This window comes from Peromyscus eremicus, chromosome 6 (genome assembly GCF_949786415.1).
Source record: "Peromyscus eremicus chromosome 6, PerEre_H2_v1, whole genome shotgun sequence".
In the NCBI taxonomy this organism is placed as follows: domain Eukaryota; kingdom Metazoa; phylum Chordata; class Mammalia; order Rodentia; family Cricetidae; genus Peromyscus; species Peromyscus eremicus.
In genome coordinates, this window is record NC_081421.1 from 31,301,006 (window position 1) to 31,324,168 (window position 23,163).

At 40.8% G+C, this 23,163-nt stretch overlaps 1 long non-coding RNA gene across 1 annotated transcript in view; it reads left to right on the plus strand.

Moving 5' to 3' along the window:
* Window positions 1-23,163, plus strand: part of LOC131912393 (uncharacterized) — a 42,241-nt gene that overhangs the window by 18,134 nt on the left and 944 nt on the right. The window lies entirely within an intron of this gene.

Here is a 23,163-nt window from a genome sequence, read left to right on the forward strand (position 1 = left end):
TTATAGTCACATGGAGACCATGTTCTTGTGCTCCAATCTGGAATCCTGGGCCTCTACTCGTTGGACACAGAGGATAAGGCCTATTCCTTCTTCACCTTCTCCAAAGCTAAGAAGCCAAGTTCCCAGGATCGGGACATCCACCTTAGTGAGGAGTTACATGGCTCCTGTGGATCTGGCCAGACAAGTGTGGTGAGGTGGAAAGAGTCGTTCAGTCTGCTGCTCCTGGCTCCCCTGGTCCCGAGTACGCCACTCACTGTGGACTTTCCTTTCCTTTGAGGCTGCACGGGGCTTTTCCCGCTGTCAGCACCAGTGGCTAGGTCTGCCTTCTCAAGCTGGGTCCTGAGAGCCCAGTGCATCATTCACATAGCCCACAAATGTGTATCTTGGGCCTAAGCATCAGGTCGGACATTAGAGTTAAGGGGTCTTACTCCAGCAACTACAGCTTTAGGAGGGAAAATAGATCAAGAAACCAACTCTAATTATACTGTATAAGACAGCAAGGAAAAAGCAGCAGAAACAAGTGAGAACATCTCCATTGTTAACACTTCCAAGCATCCCAGCACTGTCACCTCTGGAAAGAGCCCTGGGACTGAGATTTGGAGACAGGAGCAAGAGACCACAGATTCCAAAGGCTGAAAAAAGAAAAGGCATTGCTGTTTTGATTGTAAAACCATTCTGTTCTGTGCCTGGAGTGGGAGCACACAGGAGATACCCATTTTCTCTGATGCTAGTATGTAGGCAGAATGTTTCTCTCCCGCCTGCCTGTTCCCAAATATCCAGCAGCTGTTTCCCAAATAATTGACGCAGAGGCTTAATATTACTTATAAATGCTCAGCTGGTAGCTCTTATGCTTAAATTAACCCATAATTCTTTAGCCACATGGCTTGGTACCTTTTCTCAGTAAGGCATTCTCATCTTGCTTCCTCTGAGTCTGGCTGATGATTCCTGACTGCACCCCTCTTCTTCCCAGAATTCTCCTAGTCTGGTCACTGGCCTATACTTCCTTCCTGGTTATTGGCCAATCAGTGTTTTATTAAATCAATTCAAGTGACAAATCTTTACAGTGTACAAGAGCATTATTCCACAGTATTTCCCTTTTTTTGTCTAATTATAAAGGAAGATGTTAACCTTAATATAGTAAAACAGTTGTTAAGAGTTACAGTAACAATATCCAATCCATTTGTATTTGATAAAATTAGAGAAAATACTTAATTATCTATCTTATCTTGGTGAGTCTAAAGTTTTGTATCTAATTTACTTTCTAATATAATAAAAACTATAATTATAACTATTTAGTCTTCAATTCCATCAAAGACCCCAGAAGGGTGAAATGTTATCTGAGTAAACAGGAAGTACATTTTAAGCAATTTCCAAAATTCTAGAAATGACAGAGACATCTGGCTGCCTGGACAGTCCTCCAAAGTTCCTCTGTAATGTTGGGGCATCCATCTTCAGCCTGCAGGCCTACAGTGTCTGGCAGATTTCTCAGTGAAGCAAGAAATTTGAAGGACTGTCCTGCCTACTTTGGTAAAATTCATCAGTCACTTTCTTCTGTGTCCTTCAGAATGTCTGACAGATTCTTCCATGAAGCAGGAACCCTGAAGAACTGTCCCATCTTGTTCTGGCAAGTTCAGTAGTCATTTCTTGTGGGTACTACATGTCCAGTTTATACAGCATATTACCAAGCAGTAGAGGCAAGAGCAGTTTCTTGCCCAAATGGCTAGCCTTGACATATTAAAAAAAGCTCCACAAGGAGCTTCTTCAGTGCCCATCATCTTCTTGAAGTAATTGGTGCTGCCAGGAGAAGATGTGTCTGACTGTTGAGAAAAGCCCAAGTTCTTAAAACATTTTAAATGTCATATTCTGTGGGTCTTTGAAGTGTTATAACATTGCCTATCCATCTGAAATATATCTCTGTACATTTAGGAAACCTAACTAACATGACTATAAGTGTGCTATTAAGATGACTATTAAGCCAGGCGGTGGTGGCGTACGCCTTTAATCCCAGCACTCGGGAGGCAGAGCCAGGCGGATCTCTGTGAGTTCAAGGCCAGCCTGGGCTACCAAGTGAGTCCCAGGAAAGGCGCAAAGCTACACAGAGAAACCTTGTCTCGAAAAACCAAAAAAAAAAAAAAGATGACTATTAATCTGTATTTCTTAATTATATATTACATTTTAAAATGAGCTGCATTGGCATAATATCCTAAATAAGGGTAGAAATATACATACAGTATAAAAAATAACTTTAAATTTTTATTAATAAACTAAAATCCATACTGATGTAAAATATGTAAGACTAACAGCAGTTTTTTGGATTAAAGTAGATTTAATAATATGCTGGTTTCCCCCTCATCATTTCTATATTATATCCCCTTTCTTCTTTTAGAAAGAGATTGACTATGATCAATAACAATTTGTAACCAAACCCCCTAAGCAAAGACAAGCATCCATAATCCATTTTTTGGGAATGTGGGCATAGTTTTCTAGGCTACTTCCTGCTGATTGGGGGTGCTGTTAATCTTATGGGGACCCTGAGAAAAATACGGCCAAGTCCTGACTGGAGTAGTCTGTGAGTCTGGATCATCTCAGCCAGCAGTCTTGAAGCCTTTATGGATGCAAAACTCAGAGGAAACTGCAATAGAGGCACTCTGAAATGTTGGGTAATCTAGGCCACTTGTTTTCATTGGAGATTTTTCGGGGAGGGGGGTTCTTCCTTGATCAAATCTGACTTGTCTTAACATGGAAGGAATCCACAGCCTCTCATTTCCTGTGGAAATAAAAGCATAATCTCTTCTCCAAAGTAACATATCTTTTGACTTAAATTTTGAAGTTAAGGCATTTTCAAAATATATAGATTGGATTAATTTAGCAACATTTATAATCAAATGTCTCTTAGCAGCTATTACTCCTTCCTTAGCTTCAAAAACAACACAATAATATGTAGTACCCAGACTCTCTGTGTATTTTTCATCTTTTTGTGGATATTTTTTATATTACTTTACTCCATTTTAAGAACTTTATTATTTTAAAACTATATATTTCTTTTTTATGACTGTCTATACCATCTCTTTACTCTCCCAAGCTTACACATATTTTTAAACACACTATAACCTGCTTAGGGGACTTTTTGTTTCTGTTTTTAAAAATCTGTCTTTACTGCTTAGCTCTATCTTTTTCTGATGACAGAAGCATTTAAGCTGCTAAGCAGGTGTGGCTAGGAATAAAGCTGCAGCTTTGGCGGCTGGCTCTGCCCCAATCCTTGGTTCCTTGAGAAACTAATCTCATGGTGGAGGCTTATTTACTGCCAGCTCTGAAAGCTGTGTTTACCACTCTAACTCTGGGAAGTTTTTGGTTCCACGCTGCCACCACTGCTCATAATCTCCATTTAAGTGTTCAGTAATAGGACCTCTTAAAAGATCTGCCTGTTCCCAAATACCCAGCAGCCACTTCTTAAATAATTGACTCCAAGGCTTAATATTACTTATAAATGCTCGGCCGGTAGCTCTTATGCTTAAATTAACCCATAATTCTTATCTATGTTTAGCCATGTGGCTTGGTACCTCTTCTCAGTAAGTTTTGTATAATATTAGGAGGTCCAGCCTTAATATTATACATCCCAGGGGCTCAGGAGAGAGAACAATGAATGACAAGGACTATTTTGGGGAAATAGAATTTCAGAACACCAAGCTCTTAGTCCTGTCATTTACTCTTCCAAATCTACTTCTCTGTCCCCCGTGCCCTGAGAGTCCTGGTATATATACACTTACAAGCAGTAATCCCTTGGCAATGCAAAGCTAGGCTTCCAGGGTCAAATGGAGGGGTGATAAGAATCACAAAAAGGGGCAGTAGTTGTTAATTATCATTTGCAACCCACAAGAGAAATGACTAATGGGGAAATGAATTAACTAAAGGCTAAATTCAGGTAATATCTAAGAAGAGGAATCTTATGTGCTCAACTATAATCTTAAATGTGATTGGTAGAAAATGTTAAGAATCTACAAGTTGCTAGATCAATGGGAGAAAATAAAACTGCCTTCTTTTTTCCTGTGGCTCCTATCTGTCCAGGCTATCTGCCATTTTTCTGCAGGGTGGGAGAAAGAGTGCTCAGTCGCTAGGCAACCTGTGTACACCTAGATGACTCTGGTGATAGTTAAAGGGAGATTTGAAACTAAAGGTAAGATTTGGGAAAGGAGGAAGTTAAGCTTAATTGGCACATCTGCCAGGCCTTCTCAAATGGGTAGTCTGGATGCTTAAGTCTGTTCTTAGAGAGTACAGAGGTATCTCTGATAAGGTACTTTCCTCAGTCTGAGGATGGACTTGGCTGGATGCTGCCAATGATGATAATTACAGGGAGGCTTGAACTGGGGTTCTGGCTGAGCATAGCTGTCAGCTCAGAAGGTTATCTAAATATTCCTAGAAGTGGTTAGGTAAGGAGTTAGAGGTCTATAAAGTTAGTAAGGCTGTAAGAAAGGAGGGTCTGAGCTAAATTGCGTAAGGCTATTACTTAACGTCCACCTGACCTACGCGGTGTCTCCTTGTGGAATTTACCTTAAATCAGGAAACTTGAATGTGAACTGTTATTACTGTTAGTCCTTGAAAGTGGCTAAGGGAGATATCTGATTCCAATGTTGAAAGGGGAGAAATGGATGGGCTGTGGGGAAAGAAGCCTTTCCTGAGGCTGTTCTCCAAATACCTTGAATGTATATGTCCAAAGAGTGATCAGCCCACACTGTTAGCAATTCTTAGGGAAAAATTAATTGAGAAAACTGTGAAGGCACACATGATTTTTATAACGGAAGACAGCTGATATATAACAAGCCAAATAACATCAAATGCTCCTTGGAATTTGGCTTCCTCTGAATGAATTCCTTGATCCCTTCTTTGCCATAACCAGCTGAGTTCTTATAATATATTCCTGAGGCCTGTAGTAAGTAAGACATTCTCATCTTGCTTCCTGTACATCTGACTGGTGACTCCTGACTCTGCCCTTCCTCTTCTTAGAATTCTCCTAGTCTGGTCACCCTGCCTATACTTCCTGCCTGGCTACTGGCCAATCAGAATTTTATTAAACCATTTCAAGTGACAAATCTTTACAGTGTACAAGAGCATTATCTCACTAAAGAGGTGTAAAGTGCATAAGGTTGAGAGACATCAAAAGATAGTTTTAGATGGTAATACAAGTTAGGATAAAAAGTGAATTAGGTACAAGACTTTGGACTCACCAAGATAGGATAGATAACAGAGCATTTTCTCTGAATTTGTCAAATGCAAATGGACTAGACATTATTGATGTATTTATTGCCTGTATATATTTTATATAATTATTGTACTTATTGTATATAGTTTTATGTTAGTTATAATCTTTCTTATTTTAGACAAAAAGGGGAAATGTGATATTTTGTTTGTGATCTAACAAATAAAGCTTGCCTAAGATCAGAGCCAGGAAGTGGTGGCACACACCTTTGATCCCAGCACTTGGGGTCTCACACCTTTAATCCCAGCACTAGGGAGGTGGAGACAGGAAGCGATATGGCTAAGTGGAGAGAGGAATATAAGGCAAGAGGAGACAGGAATTCCGGCCCTTTCAGGCTGAGGATTAGGTATAGATAAGAAGTCTTTCTATGGCTGGTTACTCTGCTTCTCTGATCTTCCATCTTTCACCCTGATGTCTGACTCTGGGTTTTTATCATTAAGATCAATTAGAATTTGCAGACACTAGTAGGCCTCAATTTTCCTAACCACCCTCCCCTAGCAACTACCTGCACAATTTCCACACACTGGCTTCTTCTGTGATGTAGATAAGTCTCCTGTGCCCCATAGACCCTGAGCCACATCTATTTATTCATGTAGAACAACTTGATTGGGTGCAATAAAGAATTTGTGACACATCCAGCATTGCTCTTTCTGGTAATTATCTTGACTATTCAAAATTTTGTTCTCCATACAAATTTTAGAGTTTTTGTAGTCTTTGAATAATGTCATTAGGGTTTTGAGGGGGATTGCACAAAATCTGTAGAGTTCTTTCAACAATATAGTCATTTCACATTGTTAATTTTGCTGATCTGAGTATGGGAGATCTTTCCATTTTTTAGTATTTTCTTCAATTTCTTTCTTTGGTGTCCTGAAATTTTCATTGTAGATGTCTTTAACCACCTTGGTTTGTTTTTTATAGATTTTTTTAAGTTGTGAAATTTTTTTTCTTTTCTGAATTTGATTTCTTTTTTAGAAAGTTTATCACTATTTATAACAACCAATTTTTATATGTTGCTTGTGCCCTTATGCTGAATATGTTCATCAGATCTTAGGCTTTGCTGGTGGAGTCTTTAGGGTCTCCCAAGTATGGGCTCATGTCCTCTGTAAGGAGAGATACTTTGGCATTTTCCTTTCCTGTTTGTATCTTTTTCCATTTATCTTGTCTTATTGTTCAAGCTACTACTTTGGGCACTATTGAATAAGAATGGAGACAGTGGGCATCAATTTCTCACTCCAGATTTTAGAGGAAATGCCAGTCAGTGTAATGTTGGCTATGTGTTTGTTGTGTGCATCCTTTATTATGGTGACATATGGTCCTTCTATCCATGGTCTCTTTGGGATTGTAACCATGAACAGTGTTGATCTCTGTCAAAGGCTTTCTTGCCTTGATCAAAATGAGCATGCAGTTTTTATTCATAAGTCTTTTTAGGGCCGAATTACTTTTGTTGACTGCATATATTAAATCAACCTTGCATCGCCTAAATGAATCCAACATGGCTATGCTTTATGATTTTTTAGTATGTCCTTGAACTCAGCTTACAATTTTTTTCTGAGAGTTTTGAATATTTATGTGTGATATGTTCCAATTAAAACTGGAAAAGTGGTAGCTTCTTTGATGGTTAAATGTTATTTCTTCTTATTATTTGAGAATACCATACATGCATATAATCATGTGTTTTGATGAAGTGCACCCCTATTTCTGCCCTTCTAGTTCTTTTCCTCTTCCTTCCCACTATTCCCTCTCAATTTCATGTTTGTTTTTCAACCTACTGAGTTCATTTAGTGCTTCCAGAATGTGCCTGAGTATAGGGCCATCTATTGGAGTATGAGTTGCCTCTCCAGGTCACATCCTTAATAAATGCTTCCTCTCCCAGCAGCCATCAATTGCCAACAGGTCTTCAGCTAAGAATGGGACTTATTGGTCATCCCCACTCCCATAAAGGGATTTTGCTTGGTTTGAGCTTGCACAGATCTTGTACACTCTGTCACAACTGTTGTAAATTCATATGTGCAGCTGCCCTGTTACACCTAGAAAACACTGTCTTGTGGTCACCCAGTGTTTCAGGCTGTCTTCTGAAATTATGTTTGATTCCTGGGAGGAACTTTTTTATTAATTAAAAATTTTCATTTATTTTACATTTAGACTGCAGTTTCCCCTCCCTCTTCTCCTCCCATTTCCCCCCCCCCCATATACTGAGAAGTTTTGTGTTTATTTTCATTGGGGAAATATGTGTATAGATTTACCTTTATCTTGTGTGCTTACATGGCTTAGGTATCAGGGTAATACTGGATATGTAGGATGAATGTGGTGGAGAGCCTTCTTTCTGTCTTATAAAATAATTTGAGGAACAGTGCTACTCTTTAGAGTTTTGGCAGACTTCATCAGTGAATTCATTGTTATATCTTCTTCATGAATTTTCCTTTAACATGCAGTCAACTTACTTACCTATTCTTATGGTGATATTTTATTTGTACTGAAATGTGATTTTATTTGTATGTTAATAAATAAAGTTGCCTGGGGGTCAGAGCTAATAGCAAGCCATAGCAGAAGTCTGGCAGTGGTAGCACATGCCCTTAATCCTGATCACATGACAGGCAGATCTCTGTGTGTTCAAGGATACCACCAGCATGGAGACACATGCTTTTAATCTCAATACCAACCATAGAAGACCTGGAGGTCTGTATAGATGGGCAGTGAGGAGGAGGTCATGTGGTTGGGTTTACAACCAATGAGAAGACAGAACAGAAAGTCAATAAAAAGGACAAACACACAGGAAATAGCTCTCTTGCGGAGAGGTAGGACAGCAGCGGCAGTGAAGGGTAAGAAAGGGTTTTCTAGCTCTTTAACTACTGCTCTGACCTCTTGGGCTTTTTAACTCTGAATTTGGCTCTATGTTTCTTATTTAACAAGATGGTTACATCTACATTTGTCGCCCACGTGGCAAGAATTCATTAAAAACCACTTGGCTTGTCAGTGGATCTGGTTTCCTGCCTGGGCAGGCCTGGCTCCCCAGCTCGGCTTAGGTCTCAGGCCCGACTGACCATAGCTACAAGTGGTTACCCGTGGCTGGAGCTACTTGCTTACAGCTGGTGCTACAAACAACTCAGGCCTGCCGGAGCTACCAGTTGGCTGCACTCAACTGTAATTGCAACAGCTACACAGAAATGCCAACGCACGTGGTTGGAGCTTAAGGAAGCCGGAGCCCAGGCTCGACTTGGCTCAAGCGGGAACACATGGTTGGATTTAAGCTTTTAGCCAGAACTTGTGGCTATGATTTCTTGCTCGCTCTCTCTCTCTCTCTCTCTCTCTCTCTCTCTCTCTCTCTCTCTCTTCCCACCTTGGAAGCTAGGTAGCTGTTTTGAAATTCCCTCAAATTTCTACTGTTCTACACAGACTTGGTAAGTTAATTAAGATATCAGATATTTTAAAGGAAACTATTTAAAAGAGAATTTTTTTCCACATTAAAAAATAGGTTTTATGTGTTCATTGGAAGAAAGTTGGGCTTTGTTTGAAATTTTAGGCAGTCTGACAATGGAACAACTATATGAGAAGATTAATGTTGATCGAATTATGCATATTATTACTTTTCTTATCCTTATTTTACTATTTAAAAAGATAGCCAATTTAAGTGCCAGGATAAAAGTTTTAGAAAAATCTGTTAAACCTGTTAAAATGAATTATAGAGAAATTCATATTCAGACAGAAGAAATTAACAATGAAGTTGTTTCAGGATTAGATTATAAGGTTACAGAAAGAAAGCCTGTTTTCACACAATCACCCTTAATTTATCCAGTAACCATACAGCAGCTACCTGATCAAGTGAATGCACAAAATATTTGGACTCCAACTGAAGTGTTAGATTTACGAAAGTTTAAGGAGGCAATAGTATCTTACGGCATGCATTCCCCATATGTAAAGCAAATGTTAAACACCTGGTCAGCTTATAATAGGATTATACCACAGGACTGGTTGGAGCTGGCACATGCTGTTCTGGAACCCGGACAACAGCTCCAGTGGCAAATTCTTAACAAGGAAAACCACATTCTTAACAAGGAAAACTATAACTAACTAATGTTGTTGAAGATTAGTTAGTTATAGTTATAGTTTTTCTTGTTAAGAATTTCAGAAAAGAAACTCACTAAGAGGTGTAAGGGTATAAATTTGAAAGATGTTATAAGACAGTTCTGTTAGTAATGTAAGTTAGGATAGAGTGAATCAGGTACATTTTGGACTTAGCAAAATAGGATAGATAATGGAATTACTTTCTCTAAATTTGTCAAATGCAAATGGACTAGACATTGTTTGGGTATTTATTACTTGAATATATGGTATATAGTTATTGTACTTTTGTATATAGTTTTTCTTATATTAGTTATAACCTTTTTCCTTTTTTCTTTTTATTAAAATAGAAAAGGGGAAATATGGTGATATTTTATTTGTGAAGATTTTCTGTTTAGGAATTAGTTAGTTTTATTGGTCAGGGGCAGAGAGATGGCCCTGATTTCAGAGCCAAACTATGTTTCTTTCACTGGGCTTTCTTAGCTTTTAGGCTCTAATTCTAAGGCCAGTGCATATTTCTTTCATTGGCTCTGTTTCCAGGGACAGAGTGTGTTTCTTTGGCACTGGTTTCAGAGTCAGGGCATGTTTCTTTGGTTCTGGGTTCAGTGATAAAGTGTTTCTTTCATTGGCTTGGGTCCCAGATCTAGGCTATGTTTCTTTCCTTGGTTCTGGGCTCCAGGGTCAGGGTGAGTTTCTTTAGCTGGCCTCTTTTCCCTACACTTATACTCCACCAAACTGGAAAATATAAAGAAATGGATATTTTTTTTTATATGTATCACTTCCCAGGTAGAGCTCCAGAAGTCCAATTGGTGAGAGAGAGGAGGGATTGTATGAGCGAGAGATATTGAGACCATGATTGGAAAAGCATAGGGACAAATAGCCAAACTAGTAGAACCAATGGCTGAGGAGCCCCCATGGAACTGGACCAGACTTTCTGGATAAGTGAGACAGTTGATTAGCTTGAACTGTTTGAGACGCCCCCTGGCAGTGGAGCCGGGACCTGTCCTTGGTGCATGGGCTGGCTTTTTGGAGCCTGGGGCCTATGCTGGGACATTTTGCTCAGCCTTGGTGTGGGGAGGAGGGGACTGGCCCTGCCTCAGCTGAGTCTACCAGGCTGGGCTGACTCCCCAGAGGAGACTTTGCCTAGGAGGAGGTGGGAATGGTGGGTGGATTTGGGGGGGGGTTGGGCTGGGGGGTGAGAGGAGGGAAGATGGGGGAATCTGTGGCTGATATGTGAAATTAAGTTAATTATAAAATAAAAATATTTTTTAAAAAAGAAATCCTATATAAACCACCCTGCCTGCTCATTGCTGGCTGTTCTCCCCACCCCGACCCCGGCCCGGCCCCAGGAGAGGCAGCCACTCTTCTGGACTCCTCCTTCCCAAATAAATCTCTTTCTCAAAAGAGTCTTGGGTGTGAAGATCTTCATTCACTGGCCCAGAGCAGAACCTTGCTAAGACATCCCTTAGAGGACTGAGCAGAAAAAAAAAAAACCTTTTAGAGACATTCCCTTAGGAGGCTGAGCAAGGAAGAGCAGAACAGAAGAACCTTGCTGAGATGTTCCTTAGGGGACTGAGCAAGGTGGAGCAGAACAGAAGAACCTTACTGAGATGTCCCTTAGAGGACTGAGCAAGGCAGGAAGAAAAAGTAACAATTATTTGCTGGAGCTGGGGGAGATTGCTATATTTCTGCAGGAGTTTTCCCTTTAGCAGTGTGAAGCAAAAGAAGCAACATCTTGGGCCGGAGAAGAAGCAGAGCTCTGCTGGGAAGCCCCCTTAAGTGGGGGCTGAGCAAAGCTCAGCTCTAAGGGCTCTTCAGGAGAGGAGCAGGATTGCTATATCCTGCAGGGAGACCATCCCCCACCACACCCCAACTCAGGTTATAGCCTGACTCCCCAAACAGTCAGGATACCTTTTCCTCCAGAGCTGAGCTGTCCCATTGCAGCTCGGCCACTAGAGCTGTCCTAGCAGCTCAAGGCGTAGCCTGACTCCCTGAGCAGTCAGGATACCTTTCCCTCAAATTTGCCGCACTTGCTTGCTTACAATAGGTTTTTAAAATATGACCTAATGATTCTTTGGATTTCTTCAGTGTCTGTTGTTAAGCCTCCCTTTTTGTTTTTGACTTTATTAATTTGAATATTCTTTTTCTGTCTTTTGGTTGGTTTGGATAAGGGTTTGGCTATCTTGTTGATTTTCTCAATGAGCTCTTTGTTTTATTCATTCTTTGTATTATTCTCTTTGTTTCTGTTTTATTGATTTCAGCCCTCAGTTTGATTGTTTTTGCCATCTACTCTTCTTGTCTATGCTTACTTTATTTTAGAATGAATTTCTAGAGCTTTCAGGGGTGCTGTTAAGTTGCTAGATTGAGATCTTTCTAACTTTTATGTAAGCATTTAGTGCTATGAACTTTCCTCTTAGCAATACTTTCATTATGTCTCATATATTTTGGTATATTGCATATTCATTTTCATTGAATTCTAGTAAGTCTTTCATTTCTTTATTTCTGTTTTGACCCAATTTTCATTCAATAGAATTTTGTTCAGTTTCCACGAGTTTGTAAACTTTCTGTTGTTTCTGTTGCTGTTGATATCCAGCTTTAATCCATGGTGGTTTGATAGGATGCACAGAGTTATTTCAATTTTCTTATATATATTGAAACTTGCTTTGTGTCTGAGTATATGGTCAATTTTGGAGAAAATTCCATGAGGTGCTGAAATATATATTCTTTTGTTTTGGGGTGGCATGTTCTGTCAAAATCTGTTACATTTATTTGGTTTATAACAACAGTTAGGCTTATCATTTCTTGGTTTAGTTTTTGTCTGGATGACCTGTCCATTGATAAAAGTGGTGGTATTGAAGTCTCCCACTATCAGTGTGTGGGTCAATATGTGATTTAAGCTGTAGTAGTATTTTGGGGTTTTTTTTTTGGATCTTTTGTTTTGTTTTGTTTTTTACAAAAGAGGGTGCCCTTGTGTTTGGGGCACAGATGTTAAGAACTTAAATGTCATCTGGGTGGATTTTTCCTTTGGTGAATATGTAGTGTCCTTCTCATAATTTTTTATTGATTTTGGTTTGAATTCTATTTTGTTAGATATTAAAATGGCTTTGCTAGCATGCTTCTTAGTTCCATTTGCTTGGATTATCTTTTTCCAACTCTTTATCCTGAGGTAGTATCTATCCTTGATGTTGAGGTGTATTTCTTGTACGCAGCAGAAGGATGGGTCCTGTTTCTGTATCCATTCTCTTAATCTGTGTCTTTTTGCTGGGGAATTGAGACCATTGAAATTGAGAGATATTAATGGCCAATAATTGTTAATTCCTGTTATTTTGTTGTTGTTGGTGGTGGTCTTGGTGGTATGTGTATATGTGTGTTTCTCTCCTGTTGGTTTTGCTGGTGTGAGATTATTTCCTGTGTTTTCATGTATGTAGTTAACCTCCTTGATTTGGAGTTTTCCTGCTGTAGGGATGGATTTGTAGATAGATATTGTTTAAATTTGACTTTATCATGGACTACCTTATTTTCTCCATCTATGATAATTGAAAGCTTTGCTGGATATAGTAATCTTGGCTGGCGTCTGTGGTCTCTTAAAGTCTGCAGCACATCTATCCAAGTCCTTCTGACTTTTAGAGTCTCCTTTGATAAGTCAGGTGTAATCCTTACAGATCTGCCTTTATGTGTTACTTGGTCTTTTTCCTTTGTGGTTTTCAATATTCTTTCTTTGTTCTGTATGTTTAGTGTTTTGATTATTATGTGGTAAGGGGGCTTTTTTCAGTCTTTTTTGGTGGTCTATATGTTTCTTGCGTCTTTGTAGGCATCTCTTTTTTTTAGATTAGAAAAAATGTCTACTATTATTTTGTTGAAATATTTTCTGGCCCTTTGATCTGGTATTCTTCTCCTTCCTCTATCTTATTCATAGGTTTGGCCTTTTCATCATGTCCCAGATTTCCTGGATGTTTTATGTCAAGATTTTTTAGATTTAACATTTTCTTTGACCAATGTATTCATGTCTTCTATTATATCTTCAGTGCCTGAGATTCTCTCTTCCATCTCTTGTGTTCTGTTGGTGAAGTATACCTCAGTAGTTCTTGTTTGCATTCTTAGATTTTTCATTTCCTTTATTCCTTAGGTTTGTGGGTTTTATTTTTTTTAATTTCTTCTATTTCTCCTTTCAGGTCTTGAACCATTTTATTTGTTTCCTTCTACTGTTGCTTATTTTTTTCTTGGATTTATTTAAGGGGTATATTCATTTCCTCTTGAAAGATTTATTCATTTCCTCTTTAAAGACCATTAATTATCTTCATATAGTTAGTGTTAAGGTCTTTTTATTGTGTTTCAGTTATGATGGGCTATTCAGGGCCTGTTGTAGTAGGATAGCTGGACTCTGGTGGAGACATATTGCCTTGATAGTTATTGACTATGTTCTTACACTGGCAACTAGGTATCTGAGTTTGAGGTAACTAAAAGTCTAGATACTGATCTGTGTTTATCTTTGTTGGGTGAGTGTTTTGTTCCTTGGTTTCTATTTCCTCTCTGGATTTTCAGAGAGTGGGTTGGCAGTGTGTGGCCTATTTTACTGACCTGGTCAGCTGGTGTGTTCAAGGGGGATGCTTGCTGGTGTTGGAGGATAGGGGAAGAGGAGGCCAGGGAAGATGGTCTATTGTAGGACTAGGGGTGACCCTGAGAATTGGGTGTGTTGTAGTAGAGAGTAGGGAAGTCCATGAGCAATCTACTTGGTCTCTGGCAGGTGTGGCCTATGGTTGATCAGTGAGTGGCTCTCTGAGTTGGGGGCTGAGACATAGAGAGGAGAGTCCTGAAGAAGGATGGGGAATGGGGGTTGGAAGTAGGGGATAGGGTTGAGAGGGATGGTCTATGGCCTCCACAGGAGATCTGGAGATAGGGGAGGGGAAGCTACATCTGGTGTTCTGTTGCAGCACTGGGGGTAGGGCTGAGAATTGGGTCTAAAGTAACTGCAGAGCGGGGGGGACAGTCCACGGGCAGCCTACCAGGTCTTCTCCGTGCATATTTCTGATTTTCCACTCTTCTGACTTTTCTCTCTATGGTGTGGACTTTTCTCCCCAGGTTCTGTTTGAAATCTTCTCCTTATTTGTGTCATCATGCAGGTCATTAGTCATGAGTTATATTAGTTAATTTTGAAAAAAAATTTTTTGAGCTGAGGATCAAACCCAGGGCCTTGCACTTGCTAGGCAAGCGCTCTACCACTTAGCTAAATCCCCAACCCTAATTTTGAAATTTCTTCCTTGTGTTTTACCTATTTCAATATCTTTGACTGGAGCAGCTGAGAAGTTATGATCTTTTTGCTTCCTTATGTGCTGTGATTTTGCATCTACTGTTTTGGTAACTTCCGGTTCTCTGAGAAGTTGTTTTGAGCATCTCTCTCTGGAAAGTGCACTCCTAGGACCGCTCAATGATGAAGGAAAAAGAAGCCACTTTGTGAGAAGCTTCTGTTAAGCTGTGAAGCTTTGTTAGTTTTTCCCTCTGTGCTACCTATCAGGGTCTTGGCTCTTTGCATTATTCTTTCTTTCACTTTCTCTATGGATTTCTGCACCCCTTCCTCCATTTCTGTCTTTGAGATAGACTCTATTTTTTTTTCTCATTCTTATGTTCTCATTCACCAGCTCTCTCAGAAACAGACCAACAGGGGCTTTGCATGGAATGTCAAATGTCAAAATATAGAACCAAGTACAAATTCAATTTATAAAGCATGATATAAATGTCTTAGAGCAGGCTTGACAGAAGTACATGCCAAGAACACTGTGATCTGAGAACTGATTATGGGAAAGAAAAAATGTCTAAATAGGCTCAAGAGAGTTAAGAAATAACTTCTCCTTGAAATCATATATGCAACTGCAATGATACAGAAACATACAACAAAAGGTGAGGGAAAGAGGGGATCAAAGCTGGTCAAAAATTTATCTCTATCTGTCCACAGATTAATCACTCTAAAAAATACCTTACTTTACTTGTCCTGAGTACTCCTAGAAAAACCATGTAAACTGGGCTTTCAAAATAACAACATCCTTTTAAGAATCACTGTCATTATTGTTCTCAAAACCATCCATTTCTGCATTCTTAAGATACCTCTACCTGCTCAAAAAGACCATTCACAATTTTCACAATATGTCATTTTTGGTTTGGTGAAATGAATTCCTTTCCTGCCCCAGAATGAAATTATCATCTCACAACAACACATTGTTTCTTTGCAAATATGTGCCAGGAAGATTTTTTAAAAAAATCACGGTAAAGAGTAGCCTTATTTGAAAGACCTCTATAAGAGGCTGCTTCCACAAAAAGGGTACTTGCCTTTCTGCATCTACACCTACTGTCTGCATGTCTCTGGACCTCTAAAAGTAAGTGTGTGTGTGTGTGTGTGTGTGTGTGTGTGTGTGTGTGTGTGTGTGTTTGTGCGTGTGCACAAGCCCCAGCCAGTCTCTCCACTAGGCACAGAAGCAGCTGAACTGTAATTGACATGCCCTCCAGCTGCCTTCCGATCCTCCAACCATACTTAGGTGTTAATTAAGATTAGTGCCTCCAGCTGTATCCTGCTCCACAGAACTATCTGGAAGGAATCTGCCACCAATCCAGGAGCAAGCAGACCCATTACTTTCCTTCCCACTCAGTCCCAGAGAAAGACTGAACTCAGGAATAACACTGTGTTTTTGAGACTACACATGGGAAAGAAATGCCTCTCTTAAGCTAGGGTGAAGAAGGAACAGGGACTGTCTGAAGTGTTGTGGGACAGGAAACAATGTCAATTAGCAGTTTTCTTACAGAAGACAGTTTGTTTGGACTTAAGGCTCTAACCTAGTCGGTTGTATGGGGCAGAGGCATGGCAACAAGCAGCAGGCACGGCAGCAGGAGCCAGAAGCAGACTGTTCACACCTGGACTGTAAGCATGACGCAGAGAGGAACTGGAAATGGTGCAAGTCTTAATGCTCACAGCCTGCCTCCAGGGACATAATTCCTCCAGCAAGGCCACAGCTCCTTAATCTCTCCAAATAGCACCACAAAACTGGTGACCATTGCTGTGGGATGGTCTGTATGTCAAGTGTGTTGCTGATTGGTCAATAAATAAATCACTGATTGGCCAGTGGCCAGGCAGGAAGTATAGGCGGGACAAGGAGGAGAATAAAGCTAGGAAGTGGAAGGCTGAGTCAGAGAGACACTGCCAGCTACCGCTACCACGATGACAAACAGCATGTGAAGATGTGGTAAGCCACGAGCCACGTGGCAAGGTATAGATTTATAGAAATGGATTAATTTAAGCTGTAAGAACAGTTAGCAAGAAGCCTGCCACGGCCATACAGTTTGTAAGCAATATAAGTCTCTGTGTTTACTTGGTTGGGTCTGAGCGGCTGTGGGACTGGCAGGTGAGAGAGATTTGTCCTGACTGTGGGCCAGGCAGGAAAACTCTAGCTACAGACCATGTATTCAAATACATTTGCCTGTGGAGGACACTGCCATTCAAACCACTGCAATGTCCATTCGAGAGGGCAGTGGAAGGTGTATGCAACCAGAGTGCTTGGGACAGAAGTATGATAGTGCCCCAAAGTTAAACTAATAAAAATCAAAGCTAAAATGCAGACGTATTAGTACTTCTTGCCATGGCTCCATGGGTCACCTTGACTACTCGCCCAGTTTGCAGATCTCTGGACAGGGCACTGAGCTGAAGATCTGAAATCCTGGGCTTGACTTTGGCTCTGCCTCTTCTCTAGCTTTTCCCCAGTCCTGGTTTCAGAGGAAGAGTTGATGGAGAGAGAGGTGAAGCTAACCAGAGGAAGGCCAGGCTGATAATAATGAGCCAAGTCCCCCAAAGAGAGGCAACCCTAGCTAGCTATTGATGGTCTACGAGTCCAGAAGGGCCTACTGTTTCAGAAACCTGAGGAAGAGTGGACAGTGCTCAAGGAATACATTGGCTGGGTGATTAAAAGGGAAGCAGAAAGTGAGAACTAAAGGCAGCTCTGCCTTTGAGTGGGGGCACATCTGAGATCAGGTGCTGGCTCTATCCTTCAGCACGCATGCAAGTGTGGCTTGTCACTAACCTACCTTCATAGTCTCTGTTTCCTGTCTTGGTGAGAGTCTGCCTTGGAATTGGAGAGACACACCACAGACAGACAGCCCACAAGAGTCCACTTCAGCTTGAAGTCACTCACAAGACAAGGGATAGAAGAGGTTAATGGTCCTAAATGAGACCCACCCATGTTTATCACAATCCAGCCCAATAAAGAGTCTTCCGATATTGTCTCGCAGTACATGGATCCACTTCCTAGGACAGTGAAAACAGGAGCCTCTGCCTTGAGCTCTGAGCTGCAAGGTGCTGGAAGCTCACTTGTGTGATATTCTGGATCCCCAAACCATCGCTGGTGGCCATGAATCCAGTTGTGGTGTATCTGCTCCAGAGCCTAGAACCTATTTATCCCCCTGCCCCCACATCTCTAATACACAGTGAGATACAGAGGGTAAGCTTGCTGGGGCTGGCACCAGCACCTCTGGGCTCGAGCACGTGACACCAGAGAGTAGAGGGTTTTTGGTTTTGTTTGGTTTTGTTTTCTGTCTTAAACTAATCTAACTGACAGGTACCAGCTGGATGGTAGTTGAGGGACTGTTTCCACCTGGTGCCACACTCCAGAGAACAGAGAGCCCTTCTAGGCTGCCAAGCCTTTTAGACAGGAGGAGGCCAGATGGAGGGGTTGGTGGGAGAGAGGAGGCAGAGAGTTGGGTTTAGATTTGAGGAACTGCATGCTCTAAAGCCACCAACATGCTTGAGAGAACACTTCACTAATCCCACTGTTAACAGGCAGAAGGGCACACTGGCCTCCCTCACAGGTAGTTCTCTGTCCACTGTCTATGCCATTCACCCTTGGGCAGGTGACAACATATCTCATTGAGGAATCAGGTGCGTGAGGACTTCAGGGTAGTACTACATGAGTACTAGTACTACATTTGGCTTTCAGATTTCCCATTATGAGGCTGTAATCTTGGTCAGAAGTTAACCTGTCTGCACCCGAGTTTCTGTTCTGTACAATGAAGACTGTTCTAAGAATAGTTAACCTATGTGGGGCACTTCCTCTGTGCCAGACACAGTACCATTTGCTTTATGTGAACTGTCTTGTTTATTCGTCTGGAAATTGAGTCTGTTTTGTAGCAAACCCCACTTGACAGCTGGAGTGATGGTGCCAAGGTTCTGCCTCAGGAAATCCACACAAACAAGGAGATGACAAAAAACACCTATGCTTTGCTAGGTGGAGAGTTAGTACTAGGGTGTCGAGAGCCTGGCATCAGAAGGGTAAGTGGGACACAGCAAACCACTAAGCTGCAGCCTCCCCTTAATCCAAGTGCAGGCCAGATTCAGAAAAACCTCATGTTTCCTCTCATTTGTGGATCTTACATTTTATACTGATACATAATAGCCACTGTGGATATAGAATGTGGGAATAGAAGTTACCATGTTTGGGGGACTGAACAGGAATAACAAGAGTGTTGGGAGGATGTGGAGGGGATGAGTATGGTCGAAGCACATGGCATACGCATAGAACAGTGTCTTTATGAAACCCTTCACTGTGTGTAATATATATATGTAATATATATATGTGTAACATATATATGTGTATATATACATATACATATACACATACACATACACACACACACACACACACATATATATATATATAAAAGAGATTGATACGTGACAGTGAGACAGGTAGCCAGAGAAGCAGAACTAGCCTGCTGGAGCCACTTTAATGTAATTTATATAAATATTTTTGCCTATTACTACAGAAGTTTTACAAATTTCCAATGAGTCTTGAAGAGAATTTCTACTAATGTCTAGCTGGAGCAATTCACAGAACTGGGTTCCTTGATGTCCCCTGAATGTGACAGAAAGTCCTTGTGTGGAGAAAGCCAATGTAAGCAAGCGTGATCTGTGCCTTATGAGGTCGGGGACCGCCAGGCGCAGAACAGTCTGACTTGCCTCTCACCACACCCTGACAATGGCTCCAAGAGGACATGCCTTTCACAGGCTCTAGCTAGAAAAGTGCAGTGACTCAGGGTGAGGAAGCAGTGCACTGAGGGATGACGTAATCAAACTGCCATCTTAAAGCGGCCAAATCTTCTAACTTAGGATGTGAAACCGAGACTCCCATTTCCAACATGATTCCTACTCAGACAGGGTAAACCCAGCTTTTCTTTTTGGTAAGACACTTTTTCAGCAAGTCTAGAACACAGGTGTAACAAGGCCACTTCCCTAAAGTTATGTGAGGTGGGAACTATCATTTCTCAGACATTTGCTTACAAGATAATCATCAGTTATTATTACAAACAACATGTTTGATATATTAACTGAGGTGACATTTTAATTAACAAAAAAAATGTGCCCATATGTGTAATAGTGGCACGATGGTCATGGCTGTAGCCAAATACTTTCTGGTTGGATTTGAGGCCCACTCCACAAGAGGTATCCCATGCCTGGTGCTCTAAGTCTGGCCACAAACCCATGTCTTGGGAGGTAATAGGCTCTTATGAGGGAAATTTCTCATATTGGTTAGGTAAATAGACATTTTATCAAATGGCCTTCTAAATATCTATGTTTATACTCTAGACAAAAGCTACTCTGACCCCTTATCAGAGAGGTTTCTGTTTGCAATGAATAGTGGTAAATATAGAGACTCATGGAATCCCAAGATTCTAAGAATAACAGGAGCTCATTCTTAGCTAAACAAGTCATTTATTCTACTCTCTTTAAGACTCAGGGAACACTGTGGAAGAGAGGACAGAAAAAAAATGTAAGAACACGAAGGAAAGAAGGGCAGTGAAATCTCATTCTCTGGACAGACACTGCCAATGTAATCATGAGCTCTCAACAGCTGTGATCACTCACACTGTACAAGACTGGCTAGACCTTTCAACACCCAGTCACACATGGGAAAGGGCTCATGGAACTCCCCAGCTACTGTTGAGCTATAAGCTACTGGTGGGCTCTGGGTCAGGCAGTGTCCTTAGCTGTATATCCGCTGGTATATCCACCAGGCTCCAGTGAGCAGGTCTTGACCCTAAGTCTACAGAGATGTCCTCAGTCAAACCTAAAAAGACACAAACAAAACAAAATGGTAGGAATGTGAAAAAGAGATTAGTAGGGAACGTGTGGAGCAAACAGAGAGATTGGGAGATGGGAAAGAGTGGGGATGTGAACAATCAGAATGTATTACATACATGTATAAAATTGTCAATGAACACATTTAATTAATAAAGAGCAAAAACTAAAACATAAAAGGTCAAAAAATAATGTTATCTATTTTCTGTGGCTGTACACAGGACAGGAACAACAGAGTTACATATGCAGCTAGTTACAATATACATTGATTTGAGGGCAGAAAAACTAAGAGGCTTCAAATAATGATGATAATCTTTTCAGAACTGTCTGTTCTTTTCCTTAGTCCATTTATTGACTGAACTGATGATATTCTAAGAGGGTATGATTGCTATTCTTACTTACCAACTTGACCACATCTGGAATTAACTAAAGCCCAAGCGTTGGGCACACCTGTGAGGAATTTTTCTTGACTGGAACATTTAAGGTAGGAAGATCCACCCTGAATCTGGGCCACAACTTCTATTGGCAGCTTATATAAAGGACATGGGAGAAGGAAGCTTTTGCTTTTTGCCTGCTTGCCCTCACACTTGCTGGCAAGTCCATTCCTTCACTGGTATTAGAGCCTACTTCTTCAAGATTCTGACATATACTGAAAGCCAGCTGAGACATTGAGTCTTGTGGACTGAACAACTACTGGATTCTTGAACTTTCCGTTAGGAGAAAGCCATTGTTGTTGGACTAACTGGGCTGCAGCCTGTAAGCTACTCTAATAAATTATGTGTGTGTGTGTGTGTGTGTGTGTGTGTGTGTGTGTGTGTGTCCTGACCCTAAGGACACACTTCCTAGAAAATTCTTCCACCTCAGTGATGCTAGTCTCTTCTCAATCATTGCTAATTTCTCGGCTGAAGCTAGTGGACGTCAATTGTCCCAGTAAAGCAAAGGTTTCACTTTATGTTCTCTTTTCAATTACAGCTGGTTCTTCAGAATCAGCTGACCATAACCTCTGAATATTGCTATAAGATAGTACCCAAATGGCCCTGATAGACTCTTTACTTCCCTCTGCTGTTTCATAAGTCAGGCCTCTATCATTTGCATTCCTCTCAACATTCTTATCTTCCAAGCTTCCACAAAATAATCCACTGCTCCCTGAGCACTCAATGGCTTGTCTAGTCCAAGGTTCAAATGCCACCACAGTCCTTCCCAAAACATGGTCTGGTCTGTCACAGCAATGTCCCACCCCTGCTACCAATTTCTTTCTTAGTCAAGATTCCTGTTGCTGTGATGAAACATCAGGACCAAAATCAACTTGGGATGGAACAGGTTTAATTAATCTTACATCTTGTGGTACATCCTCCAAGGAAGTCAGGAAAGGAACTGGAGTGAGGAACTGAAGCAGAGGCCACAGAGAAATGCTGCTTACTGACTTACTCATCATGGCTGCCCAGACTACTTCCTTATACACCCCAGGACCATCTTCCCAGGAATGGCACCATCTACAGTGAGCTGGCTCCTTCCACATCAACCATCAGTCAAGAAAACTCACCACAGGCATGTCCACAGGCCAATCTTGTGTGGACATTTTCTCAATTGAGGTTCTTTCTTTTAAAAATTACTCTGTCTTGTGTCACATTGACATAAAAACTAGCCATCACACCACAGCTACATAGGTCAGTAGTGTTAAGTACATTACATAATTGGGCAGCCCCAACATCCCAAATCTAAACATCCTTGCAAAACTAAACTTCTAAACCCATTTAACCCACAACCTTCTATTCTCCTCTCCCACAAGGTGCCATTCTATTCTTTGTCTCTCTGAACTTCACAATTCCATGAGATTCACAAGTAGGACCACACAGTATCTGACAGTCTATTACTGGTTTCTTTCACTTAGCATAACGTTCTCAAGGTCTACCTTGTTGTAGCCTGTGTCCCAATCTCCTTCTTTTCTAAAGATGAATACTGTTCCATTTTATGTCTAGACCATACTTGGTTTATCTATTTATTGTTTGCCAGGCACTTGATTTCCACCACACTTTGCCTAATGTGAAAACTACTGCTATGAAGATGGGTGTACAAAGATGCTTTGGAAGCCCTACTTGCAGTTCTTTGAGTATATGCTTAGAAGCAGAATTACTGGATCACATGGCCGTTCTATTTTTAACTTTTTTGAGGGACTGCCATAGTGTTCACCATAGCAACATTACCATTTTATACTCCTACCAAACATGCAAGAAGACTCCAGTTTCACCTGACTCTTGTTGACACTTGTTACTTCATCTTAGTTTTTACTGTAGTCATTGGATGGGATGTTGTATTTCCTTGGGGTTTTGACTGGTGCTTCTCTTGTAGTTAGAGGTCCTGAGCAGTTTTCATGGACCTGTTGACCATTTGTGTGTATTCTGTGGGGAAATTTCTGTCCAAGGCCTCTACCCACTTTGATCCAGTTATTTTTGTCATTGAGTACTTTATATAGTATTTATATATCCTTATCAAATATGTCGTTTGTCTATGCTCCCTCCCAGCCTATGGGTTGCCTTTGTGTACATTGTTGATTTTGTCTTTTGGTGCATACTGCCTGGTTACTTGCTATGCTGATTGACCCAACATGAAGTCGATAATTCATAGTATTCTCTCCAGTTCTGTGACTATAATTGATTCTCACTCCAACAGTGACCATGAGCTAAAGTTTCCTTGGTAACATCCCAACTCCCTGTTGTAGTTTACTCTTGACTTTCCTTTC